Consider the following 16,802-nt stretch of genomic DNA (forward strand, 5'->3'; position numbering starts at 1 on the left):
ACCAATTCCCTCAAATTCCCTCCATTGAAATACCTAATATGTTTTTTGTTTTCCTTACTGAAAACTGATACCTCATTCTAACTGAAGTTTCTCTTTAACACTACTCTAATTCATTCTTATATTGCTGCCATGAAGCCAGTCATAGTCATCATCTTCATCATCAAAATAGTATATGATATAAAAATACATCAGAAAGCATCATTTATACAATGCTTGCACATGTTAGTCATTACATTGAGAGTTTTACATATCATAGTTCATTGTTCCTTATAAAATCCTATGAAGTCAGTATTTTTATCCCCATTTTATAACTGAGAATAATGAGGCTCAGAGAGCAACTTATGGAAGTTAAAGAGCAACTAAGTGACTCACAATGCCTCAAAAGCTCATGCAAACTCCTTCTATGCGGACACTGTCAATTACTGCCCATTGTCTCAGGGACAAGCTTAACTTCTTCAGCCTATTCTTCCAAAGACTCACAGCAATCCAGCTTTAACTCATCTTTCCAGTCGTTCGTGGCCCCACTCTCTCCTTACTCATATCCTGACTGACTACATGCTGTTTCCCTCACAGATGTGATTATTATCTTCCCACTCCTATTCTATCAGTCAGATGCCTCTCAAGATCTATTCAAATTCAATATAATTTCATCATAAATTTATTAATTACCTACTATTTCCAAAGCACAGTCCTCTTGTCTTTTTCTGAAGTTCCCCACCACAAAATTTCTCATTCATTTATCTATTGTTTGGATTATATTCTAGTTGTATTTTTATTTTTACATCTTTAAAATAAAGACTTTGAGGGAAAAGATTATGTTTTAAATATTTTTAAAAAATATCTCATCAGCATCTAAGAGTGACTTTTAGAAAACACTCTTAGATGATCTGCAAATATTTATTGAATGCATCAAGACACTCCTCATAGGCACAGCATCCCGTGGTTTTTGGAAGAAATGAAAGTCAAAGGCCTAAGGCTTTGTACAAATTCTCTACCTTTACTATGTTAGGGACACGGATATTAGAGCCAAACTATCTAACTGCCTATGTTTTAACTCAGCTCCAGCACTTAGTATCTGTACGATTTGGAGTGAACTACTTTTAACTACCTGGGCTACTATTTTCTCAACTGTAAAGTGAAAATAACAGAACTACTTTCCTCATAGTAATATTAGGAGGATTAAATGAGCTACTTATAAAAATTACCTATAATCTATTAAGTGCTCAAAAAAAATAGCTTTTTTAAAAAAAGTAATCACCCCCCACTTCCACCCCTGATCTATGGATGTTGCCGTTTCCCCTTAAGAAATGGACCTCTGAGGCAGGGCATCTCCTCCCACACACTCGCAGTGTGCACCTGGGGCCTGGTGCACCCGAGGCCTAGCATACCCGGGGCCTGGCACACCCGGAGTCTGGTCCATGGTTCAACTTGGGGTGCGAACCCAAGACCTTTTGCATGTAAAGCAGACGTGCTAATTACTACACTATGGAGCCACCCCCAAATTAGTTTTTCTTAATATGGCATCATCTCTCAAACCATTGGTACGATGGACCTGGTTAAAATATACATTTTTACTTAAGTTATGTAAATAAAAATCTCTGATCCATAATCCCTCTCTAGGTCTCCTTCTGGCCTCCAGAAAACAAATAGTCTATACTTAATAGAAAAGAAAATCAAATTGATTATAAGCAGAATAATGTCAATAAGACTCTGAAAGCAAGATAGAACACATATGCATTTTCTCTGTATCTAACCAATGCATGAATTCTGGATTTTTAGATTTGCCATGCCCAGTTTCCAAGTGGTACTTTCCCACTGTGCACTCTTGCTCTAATGGCCTTAATGCCAGTGACAGAGTGCTGGTTACCCTTCCCTTCCTACATAGTAACAAAATATTGTCCTTGCCCTTGAAACCTAGCCACCATGTTGTGAGGAACCCCAGGCCATTTGGAGAGGCCACATGTAGATAGCATGGTGACAGTCCCAGCTAAGATCAGAGCTGACTTCCAGCAACAACTATGAGACATGTAAGCAAGTGGACTTCAGACAATTCCAGTCCTCAGCCTTTGAGCTGATGCAGCTAATGCTGAGTGGAGCAACGACACAATATTTCTGTAAAGCTCTGACCAAACTGTAAGTTTGTGAGTGAAATAAATTGTCATTGTTTTCAGCCACTAAGTTTGGAGCAATTTCTTAGGCAGATATAATAACTAGGGAAGATGGTTTGTTATGTAACAATAGCTAACTTACAAAGGCAATTATCTCCTACCTGCTTCTGCCTTGGTGTAAATACCTCAAAACTACAACAAAGAAGATGGTCTAGGGCACAGGGTGTAATTTTAAACATATGTCAATTTGATAATAAAGCTAAATTTAGCTAAAAGTAGCTAAAACATAATTGTCTAATTACTTAAGACAAGGCACATGACTTGCTACAACTGGGGATTTTGTGATTGCTCTTCTGGGGAAAACAAAAACAAAACAATCTCACCCCTCCCCCTCCAAAAAAAATCAAATAAATATGAGATATAAGAACATGCATCAAAAAGTGCTACAGAATTCTGAAAAGTAAAAGAACAGGGAATTTAACTGGATCATTCATTTTCTGATATATTGATGCTAAAACAGAAGTTAACAATAAGCTGTGTGAGAAATACAAACTTAGTCGTTTCAAAATAATGTTTAGTAAAAGTCATGCTGCTATTGAGTCATAAGTATTATAAACTCCCATAGACCAAATAATCTCACCCACAAAATCACTATTATAATGAAAGAAATTTACATAACTATTTCACTGATACTATAAGAACCCATGCAGGAAAAAAAATATATATCAGATGTCTTTGATCCAGTAGCTAAATAAAATTAGAAGTAAAGGAATATTTAAATACAAACTCACTAAACAGATAAGTTATTATACTAGTAATTCTAAAGAAACAAGGAATTTCTGTGTTTAGGGTATAGTCAGAAAGTACTCCCATTGGATATCTTGTCTAAAGCCAAAGAGACAGCAACAAGTAAATGTAGCCAAAACGTTTAACAAAATTCTTGACATTATAAACTAACCATAGCAGTAACAATTCAGAACTTCAGTAGTTAACCAAAGACAGAGTGTGAAATTTATCCGTGTGCTGAGTCAAAGCAACCAAATGCAGAAATCTTCATCAGTGTGTTTACAATATGGCTGTTTTTTAAAAAAAATTTGGGTAGTGTATGAAATAAATCTGAAAAAAAATAACTAAATAGATGATGCCAACTACCTTGAAATAGCTGAGAGTTTAAGGCATATTGTTAGAAGCTAATTTGAAGATACAACTAAGATCATGAGCTGCTGACCTTGCACACAGTTGGACTAAAGCAGTGTCCTCCCCAAATGCCTAGGCTCAGTTGTAAGGACCAATCTAAGCAGTGTCTCTCCACACCATGCAATCCAGCCCCACCCTCTCTGTTCTGTGGATTGGTTCCAACCTCATCACTCCTGACTCACCCTTTTTTTTTAGGGTCAAAGGGAATACACCCAGATGTGGTCAACATGAATTTGTTCACAATATTGTATGATACATTAAATAACAACTCGTCCTTTTATCTGAAGCCATACTTTTAAATACTATAATTGATTACAGCTACCCCTTTCTTCATCTTTCAGAATGATCAGCTATTGTTTTCCTTCTAATTTGGGAAAACTGTATTCTAAAAAAGAAACTACACATAAATATTTACAACCATCAAACCCTCAGAGAAATATAGTACATTTTAGGGCTATGTCTGTAGTATTCATGTCAATAACTCCAACCAACCAGTCAAAGAAGCAGGTTTGCATTAAATTTGACCATATATGTGTGCATGCAGGCACACAAGTTATGTACAAGCTCTTGCACACACACATAGCTGCAAAACTGGAAGAATTACATTTCTGTGCTATGAAAACATTTAAAAAAGAATCAGAAAGGGTCAGGATTTCAAACTCTCATTTTCACATCATGAGCACGGAATTGCCTTTAAAACATACCAACCATGTGTGAAAATAGTCTAATAATCAGATCAGATTCCCAAGTGCTCTCTAGAAAATAGCCTTCCGTGAATGTTGACATGCCTTGCATCGCTGACATCTCTGCTTTATCTTTTAGAAATAGCTATCGAATGTGCACTGCCACTAGAGACATCACCTTGAGACAGACACTCAGAGGGCTGTGTTGATGCTGCAGATTTCTCCCGGAGCTTACGTGGGGAAACAAACCAAAAGGGGTGTGACATCTTGACATAGAATGAACAGCTGGCCGCACCTACTCCCAAATATGCAGCTATTTTGTTCCCAGACACACATTCTCTTTCTCTTGATCATTCACCTATTTAAAAAAGCTCCATTTTTATTAATTTCTATTTAGCAAACATATAATTTTTTTTTTCAGAATTAAAGTCTTTAAGCAACTTCTTTACAAACTAGTGAAATAGAAATTAAATTTTAGTTTAATAAACTAGTGATCAAAGAGAAGCACTTTGCTGTTTAATATACTCACTCCCTTATTTCCCAAACAGATTCTATCCCAGCCCCTGAAAGCAAGGTTTCCATTACAATGGTGGATAAAAACAAGAAATGTACATGTAACTGCAAATGGTGGTGAGGGTCATGAAGGGAGCATGAAGGCAGTTAGAGAAGAGAATAATGAGGGGTGGGAGTGATTTACATGACATGGGAGAGAACGATTGGATAACCCTCTCCAGAGCAATGGTATTTAAACTTAGCTACGAAGGATGAATGAAAGTCAACCAAGTTAAGGGTGTTAGAGGTGGTGGAGCAAAGAGAGAAGGGTGGAAGAGAATAAAAGGATGGGACAGTGAAGAAGATTCTTTCCAAAAAAAGAAACAGTATGAGTAGAGGTGCACAGACAGGAAATTCATTCTAAGAAAAAAGCTTTATATAACAAATAAATTGAGAGGTGCCAGCCAAGATGGAAGAGTAGGTAAATTCTGTGCTTGTATCCTCTTACAACCACTTCAAAATTACAACTAAACTACAAAACAGCCATCACTTGGAGTCACCTGAAGTTTAACTAAACAGAAATCCTACAACTTGGAACACACAGAAGAGGCCACCTCAAGACTGATAGGAGGGGCAAATACACGAAAAGGGCTGGTCCCACACATAGGTGTGGTGATTGAGAATCAGGACGAATATCTCAGCTTTGAAGGTCACCCCAGAAGAGCGAGGGGTCCTGACCCCAGAAGAGCGAGGGGTCCTGGTCCCACAATTAACTACTCAGACCAGGGTTCTAGTGCCAGGAAGAGAAGTCTCCGCAAATTCTGGCTGTGAAAATCAGCGAAGACAGTGAGTGAATGAGTAAGACAAAAATCCACTAGAATCATAGACATTTCTCTTTAGGGGCCCAGAATGCACTCACTGACAAAGTCATTCTCTCAGAGCTCCACTGTGGGGGCAGCAGCTTGAAAGTTGTCAGGGGCATATATGGAGGAACTGAGTTTTCTGGAGAGAGGGCAGTTTTCTCCCAGACAGAAGTGCTGGCAGAGGGTATTGCTCCTTTCGTGAGCTTTCCCCACATCCACCTGATAGACCAGGCAGCTGCCATATCTGAGTCTCCATCATCAATCTGGCTAACACAGATCATCTACTCTGGTAATTCCCTGAGACTTAGCCACACCCAACATGGGGACCCACCCAAGCTGCTTCCAGGGAGTTTTTCATACAAATGGCCTATCTTGACTCATGCTGCAGACTTTCCTAAAATCTCTCAAAGATTCACAAAACCCAACCAAGCAGCATCTGGCCTCAGCATGCCCCATACCTCCTGCTGAGCAGCCTCAAGCCCAACTAGTTGCAGCCGGCCTCAATTCATGGTTTTGCCTCTCGAGGCACCTTCAAGCTCAATGCTAGTGGAATACATCTGCTGAGACATCTGAATCTTGCCAGATGACTCTGGGCAGGGCACTGACTGTGGTTAAACCTGGCCTGCAGGTGGGCTTCTTCCCAGAATGCCCCAGGGCTGGCTCACCAGTGGCTGGCTTTAGACAGAGCTGGAACACCACCTAGGGCTGCATCCAAGCACAACAGGACCAAAGAGCAGACTGGGCAGGCACCAGAGCACTGCTAAAGTGAATTCTGCTCTGTAGGTACAGCCCCTCATCAGCCAGTCCTCACACCCAATCAGCCTGAGGGTCAATCCCTCCCAATGATATGCAAACAGCAATTAAGTTTCAACTACAATAGGAGGGCACTCACACCCCATACAAAGGACATACCTGCAGCACCTGGCTCAGGTGACCTGGGAAGACTGCACTCCTGGGCTCCACAGCACCCCAACTACATAAGGCCACTCTACTAAGACCAGGAAACAGAGCAGCACTATCTAATACATAGAAAGAAGCACAAGGAGGCAGCCAAAATGGGGAAACAAAGAAACAGATCCCAAACAAAAAAAAAGAGAACAAAGCTCCGGAAAAAAAAATAAAAATAAAAATAAAACAGACACAAGCAATCTACCAGATCCAGAATTCAAAAAACTGGTTATAAGCATGCCTAATGAATTTAAAGGGAAAATAGATGAACTCACTGAGAACTTTAACAAAGATAGAAAACACAAAAATGGAGAAAGAAAACATAAAAAAGAATCAGTCAGAAGAGATAAATACAATAACTAAAATGAAAAATATATTAGAGGGAATCGATAGTAGATTAGATGAAGCAGAGGATCAGATCAGCAGTTTAGAAGATAAGGTAGCAGACAACACCCACTCAGAATGGCAAAAAGGGGAAACATCCAAAAAAAATGAAGATAGTTTAAGGGCCTCTGGGAAACATCAAGTGTACCAACCTTCACATCATAGGGGTACCAGAAGGAGAAGAGAGAGAATGAGGAATTGAAAACCTATTGAAGAAATAATAATGAAAAACTTCCCTAACCTGGTTAAGGAAATAGACATACAAGCCTAGGAAGTGCAGTGAGTCCCAAACAAGATGAACCCAAAGAGGCCCACATCAAGACACATCATAATTAAAATGCCAAAGCTTAAAGATGAAGAGACAAATTTTAAATCAGCAAGAGAAAAGCAGTTAGTTACCTTCAAGGGAGCCCCTATAAGACTGGCTGCTGATTCCTTCACAAAAACTTTGCAGGTTAGAAGGAAATGACAGGAAACATTCAAAGTGATGAAAAGCAAGGACCTATAACCAAGATTACTCTACCCAGCAAAGCTATCATTTAGAATCGAAGGACAAATAAAGAGCTTTGTAGACCCCCCCCCAAAAAAAAAGAAAAGAAAAAAAGCCAAAGGAGTTCATCACCACCAAACTATTATAAGAAATATTAAAGGGAGAAGAAGGAAGAAGAGAAGGAGGAGGAGGGGGAGGAAGAGGAGGATTAAAAATATACACAATAAAATGGCATAACTACATATCTATCAAAAATTATTTTGAATGTAAATGAAGTAAATGCTCCAATGAAAAGACAGGGTGGCTGAACGGATAAGGAAACAAGAGCCCTACATATGCTGCCTTCAAGAGACTCACTTTAGATCGAAAGACACACGGAGACTGAAAATAAAGGGATCGAAAATGGTATTTTATGAAAATGAAAACAAACAAAGAAAGCAAGCTACAGAAGCAATACTTATACCATACAAAATAGACTTTAAAAAAAGGCTGTAACAAGAGACAAAGAAGTATCCAATAATCCAATTCGGGTATTTATCCGAAGAAACTCAAAACACTACTTTGAAGGTACATGTACATCTACATGTTTACCACAGCATTATTTACAATAGCCAAGATGTGAAGGCAACCTGGGCATCCATCAATGGATATGGATAAAGAAGAGATGGTACCTATGTACAATGGAATGTCACTCAGCCATATCTTGTCATTTGCAACAACATGAATAGGCCTAAAGGGTACAGTGCTGAGTGAAGTAAGTCAGGCAGGCAGACAAAGACAAATATCATATGATTTCGCTGACATTTGGAATCTAGAGAACAAAATAAACAAACAAAACAGAAAACAACTCATAGATACAGAGAACATTTTGATAATTGACAGATGGGAGTGGGGTTTAGAGGTGGGGGAGAAAAAAGAAGGGAAGTACAAATTAGTAGTTACAAAATAGTCATGGGGATGTAAAGTATAGCAAAAGCATATAGTTAATAATACTGTAATAACTATGCCTGGTGTCAGATTGGTACTAGATTTGTCAGGGTGATCACTTCATAAGTTATATAAATGTCTAATTACCATGTTGAACACCTGAAACTAATATAATATTGTATCCCAACTGTAATTGAAAAATAAAATTATTTTAAAAAACAAATAAACTGGCAACATGAAAGAGTATTAAAATCTTCTGGTTTCATACAACCAATAAGACAAATACTTCAAAAGAGAAGGAACAAACGATGTGAATAGAAATCTTACAAAAGGATATATATATATATATATATTCATGCTCACATATATATGTTAATATTCATAAAATGTCCAACTTAACTAATGTTCAAAGTAAATTTCAGAGATGTCATTTTCTCCCTGTCCTACAGACAAAGATGAATAGACTGGTAATCCCAGCACTGGGGCAGGTGTGGGGTGAAAAATCCTCTCATTTCTGCAATCTTTTTAGAGCACCTTCTGGCCACTGATCAACGGCCTATGATAAGTGCATATCTTTTATTGGGAACCCCACTGAATACCCCATAGGAAGATCATACCAGGCACTGAAGTATCTGCACAAATATTTACCAAGCACCTAAAACATACAAGGCACAGGTACTGTGGTTGCTGCAAAGATAAGGAAGACCCTCTCTGTCCTCAAGAACTAGTTAGTATACGGGGGCAACAGAAAAGTACACATTTAGGTATTTGACATGGCAGACTACAGCAAACATGAAAGAGGTACAAACAAGTGTTAGAGGTATAAATAAAGTGCTTCAAGATGTCTCTAAAGAAGAAAGAGCCATCTCATTTTAAAGGATCAAGGAAGGCTTTGTAGAATATATGACATCTTAAACTGGCCTTGTGGTATAAGAGAAAGATGAAAAAGTTGGATTAAGTAACTCCTGGGATGCAATGGTGAATAAGCAAGCACTGTCCCTGCCTCTTAGACTCTATAGTTTGGCAAGGACATTAAACAAGTGTGATGAGAAGTCAAAAGTTTGGAAGCTATGAGAATATCATAAAGGCAAGTATCAAAAAAGACAACAAAACCCAGTGTTAGGATGTAGGGAACTAAAATTCGAATACAGTACTGGTGGGAAAGTAAGCTGGCATAATCACTTTGAGGAGCAACTAACTGATCAAAATCTAGAAAGGCTAAAGATAAAACAGATAATATGACTCAATAATTATATAAATAGACCTAGAGAAACTCTTGTACAGGGATGTGTGCAAAATTTTTCAATGCATCAAGGTTTGCTACAGCAAAAAGTTGAAACACCCTAAGTATTAACAGATGGCATGCATAAATAATAGTATTATCATATAATAAAACTCAGTAGCAAAAATTATACATTAGAATTACATTGCTAAATCTCAAAGGCAAAGAAAGTTACAGAATATGATTGGTGTGTTACTATTTCTACAAAGTTCAAAAACATTTAAAACACTATTATACATAGCTTATATATACACATGTATGTAGTAAAAATATAAAAGCATGCATTGGAATGATAAAAACAAAAGTCAGGCTAGTCATTGCTTCTAAATATGAAAAGAGAATGGACTTAGGGAGGGGTATAGAGTGGGCTTCAAATGTTTATTATATATACTTCCTTCCCTGTATAGACTGGAAGCTCCTGAAGCCAGGACAGTACCGATTACCTCTAAGTCCTCAGCATCCAGGCCTATGTTGAGGACTTAGAGGTAATCAAGTCCTCAAAAGTCTGTTGAGTGAGTCAGTGAATCACCATTTTATCTGAACCTTACTTGGAGGTTTGCCTCCAAGGCACTGCTTGTACACATCATGCCTTTTTACTGTCCCCTGCAGCTGCATAACAACAAATACAAATGTTTGTATACTGTCCAGGGAATTTAAATGGTTAGAAACCCCAGGAATAAACTGACACAATGACAGATCCGAGAAAGGCAGTCTCAGTAAGAAAGAGCGAAGTTGGAGATGGCCAAAAATGCAGTGGTATCCGTCTCCTAAAAAAGAGTGGCTTTCCGGACCCTGAAGGTACTTATAGTAGAGTGAGAAGTCTACTTGATACAAACTTATAAAAAGGATTAGAGAATCATGTGACCTCAAAGACTTTAGCTTTCTTTCTTCAATGATCATCCAAGAAAAGTGACCTCATATCCCTAATTATGTCATTAGAAGCCATTTGTGTACTCTCCTTCATTACTTGCACACAATTATGTGTTTCCCCACAATCTTCTGAACATCTTCATCCATGCAAATGGTAGAAATTAAAGCAGTCCCTGAGAGTTGTTTGTAGATCAACCATTGTTAGGAAGAGTAAGGCATTTTCACTTTCGTAACAGCCCAAAGTGAGCTATCATGTGTTGTTAAGTCTGCACTTTTGAGAGGACATAACAATCTGATGCAGCACTCACACGGAGGGACTTGTAGATCTAGAAACAATGAAATACTCTAGAGGCCATTGGCAGGGGAAATATTCTAGGTATCTGCAGTGGAGAAATCCACATATCAAACAGCTCTAATAAAGTGTTCTGAAAATAAGCAAGGTGTTGCCTTCAAATGAGGATTGGAACCATTGAAAGCATTTAGCCTAGCTATTTGATAACTTTTTACAAATTCACCTTCACAACTAGAGAATAACTTCAAAATGGAGCTAAGAAGTGGCAGGCAGTGGTTGCCACAGTAGCAAAAACAGCTTTTGCAGACTAGAGATGGATCCTAGAAGAAGCTCCAAGCAGAGGCTGGGTTGTTTGATCCTGAGAATAATTCATGCAGAAAATGTGTCCTAGAGTTTATGAGGAAGCAAAGTGGCAAGTGAAAGCTCCCTTGAGGAACAAGCCTTAAGCCAGCAGAGGCTTCCCAAAAGGTAAGAAGATGGGGCAGGTGGGAGCTTAGCTAAAAAGATGAATTTTCAGGCAGGAGATAAAGAAGAAAGAAATGGAAACGGTGCAACAATTGAGTGTGATGTGCTACCCTGAAAGCAGGCGTCTGAGCACTACAATATGGCAGCGAACATCAAAGCAACAGTTTGAAACCAGGAACTGCATATTTGTGAACTGCATGGGCTTACCATGCTTTCAAACTCAAAATATTTCTGCTTCCACCTATAGGATTTGAGATGAAATATGAAATGTTGAGTGTTAACACAACAGGCCTATCCTCAAATGGGGAGGGGAGAACCTAGAAGGAAAATCTCCCAGGAGTTGGAAATACAATATGGTATAACAGGAGATGGACTGTTTCCTTTTCACCATAAAATAAGTGTTTTAAAATAATTATCCCTTAGAGTATGCTTCTTATTTTTTCCAAGTAATGTAAATACTTTTCAATCATTTATATTTATGAGGACTATAATAAGAAGGCAAAGGAGACCTTAATAGCAATGAGTTTATTTTATGCAAACTTTTTTCATAATAGTATTTTAGTTTCTATACTTCCTCTATGATAAGTTACACACACTTATCAAAGTAAACTATCAAGTTTAAAACTCAATCCATCCTGATAAAGGATAATTTGAGACTAATTCAAATATGTCAGTTCTTCCAAATTGAACAATGTCTCCTACAACTTTTATATTGCAAAATTAAATTTTGTTTTACTATTTAACTCCCTCTAGCTATTCGGCAATTACTCCACAGACATTTAAGGAGTGCCAACTGTATGCTAGGTACCCTACTCCATTCTCATACCTTCCTAATTTCCCTAACAGTTTATACAATATTCCTATTCCGATGTTATTTTCTAAGTGCCCAAATCTAATATATCTATAAAATTTGGTAAAATAGGTTTAAATAGGTCTTAAATAAAAAGAAATTTTTACCTTGTTTTTGACTAGAAAAATTCAACATTATAAATATATTGAATCTCCATAAATAAAATATACATTCAATCTTGTATCAATCAATGTTATGGGTTGAATTGTGGTCCCAAAAATTCATATGTTGAAGTCCTAATTCCTAGAACCTCAGAATGGGACCTTTTTCAGAAATAAGGTCATTGCAGATATAATTACTTAAGATGAGGTCTTATTGGAGTCAGGTGGGCTCCTAATCCAATATGACTGGCATCCTTAATAAAAGGGGGAAATCTGGACACAGACACACATACAAGAGAATGCCATGAAGACAGCCAAAGAGAGGCCTAGGAAAGATCTATCCCTTGGAGCTCTCAAATGGAGACAACCAGGATAACACCCTGGTTTTGGACTTCTTGCCTCCAGAACAGTGAGATAATAAATTCCTGTTATTTAAGTCACTCAGTAGTACTTTGTAACAGCAGCCCTAGCAAACTGATATCATTAATATCCCAATAAGCAAGCTTTTTGGAATTGCTCCAATCTGATATTCAGGTCAATCTACAATCTAATCTCAACCTATTTTTCTGGATTTATTTATTATTACTTTTAAAACTATGACCAAAAAAAAATGGCATCAATGTTCTAGGACTCTATCACAAGAAAAGTGGGGAAGTGCAGATATTCATGTACATGGAAATTTCTACTGAGGCAGCACCATCAACCCAAGAAAAGAAGGACTGGGAGACAATGGCTAAAGGGTATGGGATTTCTTTCTGGGGTGATGAAAATATTCTAAAATTGACTGTGGTGATGCTTGTTCAACTCTGTGAACATACTAAAAACATTATTTGCATATTTTAAATGGGTGAATTGTTTTGGATGGTATATGAATTATTTCTCAACAAAGCCATTGCAAAAACATCTTTAAAATTTAATATATTTTGTCTCTTTCTACATTTCAATCATTGCATCTTGGGTCAGTGCAGACCAAGGAGAGAGCAGAAAACAGCAAGGAGCACTATGATAAACAGAAGAGTTTCTTCACCTGTGGGGGACCAGACAGGCACAGGCAACTGTACTTGCAGGTATAATGTAGCTTCAGACTAAGAGACTCAAAAGCTGTGGTTTAGTCTTCAAGGCTTTTGCATCATACGTCACCCTAGGCTGGACCAGTCAGGCTGACCTCTCCAGTCAGTAGTGGGATTTTCTGGTCTAGCTAAACCAAAGCAGACTCCAAAACTGAAGCTCTAGAATACAGGAAGAAATACATCTTACATCATGACTGCATGCACCTGTGTGTATGTATGTACACGTACACACACACACACACACACACACACAGAGAGCACTGATACAAAGTTCACAGAACAGTATTACCTTTTACTATATTCCATGTACTCTGTGATATTTTCTATTCCATTCACTTTTTAAACACTAGTCACAAACCCCCTTGCTCAATGATTTTATCCATGTAAGGATCACAACCAGCAGTTTGCAGATCAGTGCTCTGTGGGTTAAGAGGTGAGACAGACAGGCATTTGTCTCAATATGCTCATCTCCATTTTCTCACATTCCTAGGATCCATTTGACAAGAATTAATCCATTTGACAAGAATTTTCCCTCAGTTTAATAAAAGATAGAGTGATTAACATATGTTCCATATTATTAAAAAAAAAACAGATTTTTAAAAGCAGATGTGCAAATCCCAACTCCATTACTTTATTAAAAAAGAATATTTGGTTTTCCTTGAAGATTCCATGAATCATAGTCATCTAGTTTGGATTGACATCACTGCAATAATAATAAAAACAGTATTTTGCTGCCAGGGAATCATCTTACTTATTTCCAGACACAGACACAAATGGTGATCCAGTTAAAGAAGCAGAAATCAGTATCAAACCCAACTTGCCCAAAGGCCTTTGTAACCTTTTCTCACAACACTTGCTCCTCTTGAAATGCAATGGATTCATTTAACTTTCAGATTTGTCTCTAATGCTCCCATTACACTGATCCATATCAGAATCTTTATCTCTCTCTCTCTCTCTCTCTCTCTCTCTCTCTCACACACACACACACACACACACACACACACACACACCCTGAAGTCATTCTTCCTTTGCCTCTCATACTAACTCAATTTCTGAAGCCACTTCTCATTTTTAAAGAAACTTTATTAGGGATTTTATCACTTGTCTTTACATATAGTGTTACCAATTGGATTTATATACAGGATTTTACTAGTTTAATCATAAACGCATGGTTTATTCCTTTAAATTTCAACTAATTGCCTCAGGGCTCATGTTATCTTCCAATACTTACTCAGCACATCTCTCCATTTGTTCACCATTCCAGAAAGGTTAGAGGATGTGTGGCACATTAACTCATTAGCTAGTATGAAAATAAAGCAATCAGCATTTAATTTAAAACTTACTTCATTCCAGTTATTCCCATGTTGTTCTCTGAATACTGACTTCTAAAACTTATGGTTCCATTAATTATCTGTGTGAATCTCTTAGGATAAACTTCCCTTCCCTGTTGATTATGATCTACAGATTTCATCTGTTTTAACATACACTTGCATGGGACATTAATAGACTCAGGTTTCAAAAGTGCAACAGGAATATGAATGCTAGTCTAAGTCCCCTGCTGCCCGACCCACTCCATGCCACCCAGATCTCACAGGTGCCACCTGTGCTTCGAATGGAATGCAGACTTTGCCTACTGTGTTCCAATTGAACCTACAGTTTAGAATTGTTCCTCTCATCCTCAGTTTGGAAAATGGATTGGCAGCAACCCTCAAACCCTTTGACAAGAAAGACCTATTTTAGAACCAATTACTCAACGTACTAAAGCTTCAAACCAAAATACTTCAGGGAAACTTTATTTCATTATATTTGAAATTTTAATTCTTCCCACAGTTGCAATTCTCTAGGAATTCATTCATAAAGGGACATAAAACCAATTCTAAACTGATATATATTTATCTCAGCCACAAAGAGCCAAAGTCTTCCAAAGACTGCATTAGTTTCACCAAACCGTTCCGGGAATGTGTTCTGGAAGAGAAGAGAAAGGTACAGCCAAGACCAACAGATAATAAAGCAAGATATAAAGGTCAGGAGCTACCCCAGCCTCCAGAACACACAGAAACTCTAATGCCAGCCTATTGGTGCAAAATTAATTTCCATTTGTAAGTTAAACAAACTCCATTTTGAAAGCACTTGAAAGATACAAGTTCAGCAAATAAACAGATAAGGAAATCTTCACATATTTTAATGTTTTCTTTGAATGCCTAATTGGAGGAACTAATTGTAACAATTCACTCCTGTTTTTCTTGAAAATATTAAGAGTGCTCCAATTGCAATTTTTATTGCCAAAAAATTTCAGAATGAAAATTTCACAGGTGCCTCCTTGCTTTATGGTTACCTTAAAGGAGCTCTCATTTCAGAAGACTGCTGTCATTTTCTACCTAAACTGTGTTGGGGAACACAGGATGGAAAGACACCACCTTTCACAGGTGGTCAAGTGGTCATCAGTCAGAGGCTCGAGATCCAAATATGCCTCCTACGAGTTAATAAAGAATGGAGAAATGGTGACGATTCTCTTATCCTGTACTTACAAAATAAGACTCTCTGAGCCAGAAGTTTGCAACATTGCCAATAAATCACCCAGCACTTTAACCTCAGTCTGGTGATCTGGTCCTCACATCAGAGACCATGGGTTGGCTGATTTAGACAAAATATTGCCCACAAGAAGATTTGTTTTATAAGGACGATATCCCTAACCACCATGGAAGGGAAGATTATCCTAAGAGAGACTCAAATTCCCAATGTTGAGCAAGACTGAAAATCCTACTGCTCCAATGGCCAGCTTGAGGGCACTGAGGTTTCTAGGGCTGCCCCTCCTTGGGGCAGATAGAACCTCATATTGTTGTACTTGGCAAGGGTGTATGGTTGTGTCAGCTCCTCTGTTCCCAGGGTTATTTGGGGAGAAAAGGGCTGCTGTGATATGCTGACTGCCATAATGAAACGTAGAGATTGCCAGGTAAAGACATCATTGTGTTGGGCAATGAAGAGTCACCATAAGCACAAGTTATGAACTGATCTGACACCAACCAAATATTTCTAGGAACAATGACTTACCTTTAAGAACAAACTCATGTATTAATATTGATTTTCTCCAAAGCTCTATAATTGTATGTTATCCTTACCACTATTCAATGAAACTCCAAAAAGAAACTAATGTTATGCCCTAAACAATATAGAGAAAAAAAATACATATATATAAATGACTCTGAAAAGTCACCAAGTGACTATTTAGGAGTATTAAATAGAATTTTGTACAAAAAAAAAATCTGCCAGAACTAAACCCAAACTAAATGAGTGTCTTAAGTTTTTGAAACAATGCAGACTCATACAAACTGGAAGAGCTCTTCAGTCTCCAAGCCATCTCCTGCACACACTTCATCTCCCTTCAGTCCCAATGACAACAGCTATCCATACAGATATCTGCACTGTCTCTGACCACAGGATTTTCTCTGGCAAACACAGCCTTTTCTATTAATCACAGTTTTAGTTAGGTCTTGTCAGCCTGCATTTCCTTGAGTCAATCAGTTTTCTATAGGCACATCCTTCAAGACAAAGCAAGCAATGTAAAAGGAAACTGCTGAGTTGCTTATATTAATATTTCTCAACCCTCAAAGCCAGACAAATCTCCTTACATCCTTTGCATGCTGGAATTAGAGGCCCCGCAGCACCTGCTCCATGAGTCTTTCTCATCCAAACTTCTCCCTTGGTTAACAAAAAGTATTCGATTTTATCTGGCAGAAAACCTTTCCTCTACCAGGTGTTATTTAAAATATCTTCAGAAAA

At 37.9% G+C, this 16,802-nt stretch overlaps 1 protein-coding gene across 13 annotated transcripts in view; it reads right to left on the reverse strand.

Annotated features, from left to right (window-relative positions):
* LIMCH1 (LIM and calponin homology domains 1) overlaps nucleotides 1-16,802 on the reverse strand; it is a 332,907-nt gene that overhangs the window by 238,639 nt on the left and 77,466 nt on the right. The window lies entirely within an intron of this gene.

Source organism: Rousettus aegyptiacus, unplaced genomic scaffold (assembly GCF_014176215.1).
Source record: "Rousettus aegyptiacus isolate mRouAeg1 unplaced genomic scaffold, mRouAeg1.p scaffold_m13_p_10, whole genome shotgun sequence".
In the NCBI taxonomy this organism is placed as follows: domain Eukaryota; kingdom Metazoa; phylum Chordata; class Mammalia; order Chiroptera; family Pteropodidae; genus Rousettus; species Rousettus aegyptiacus.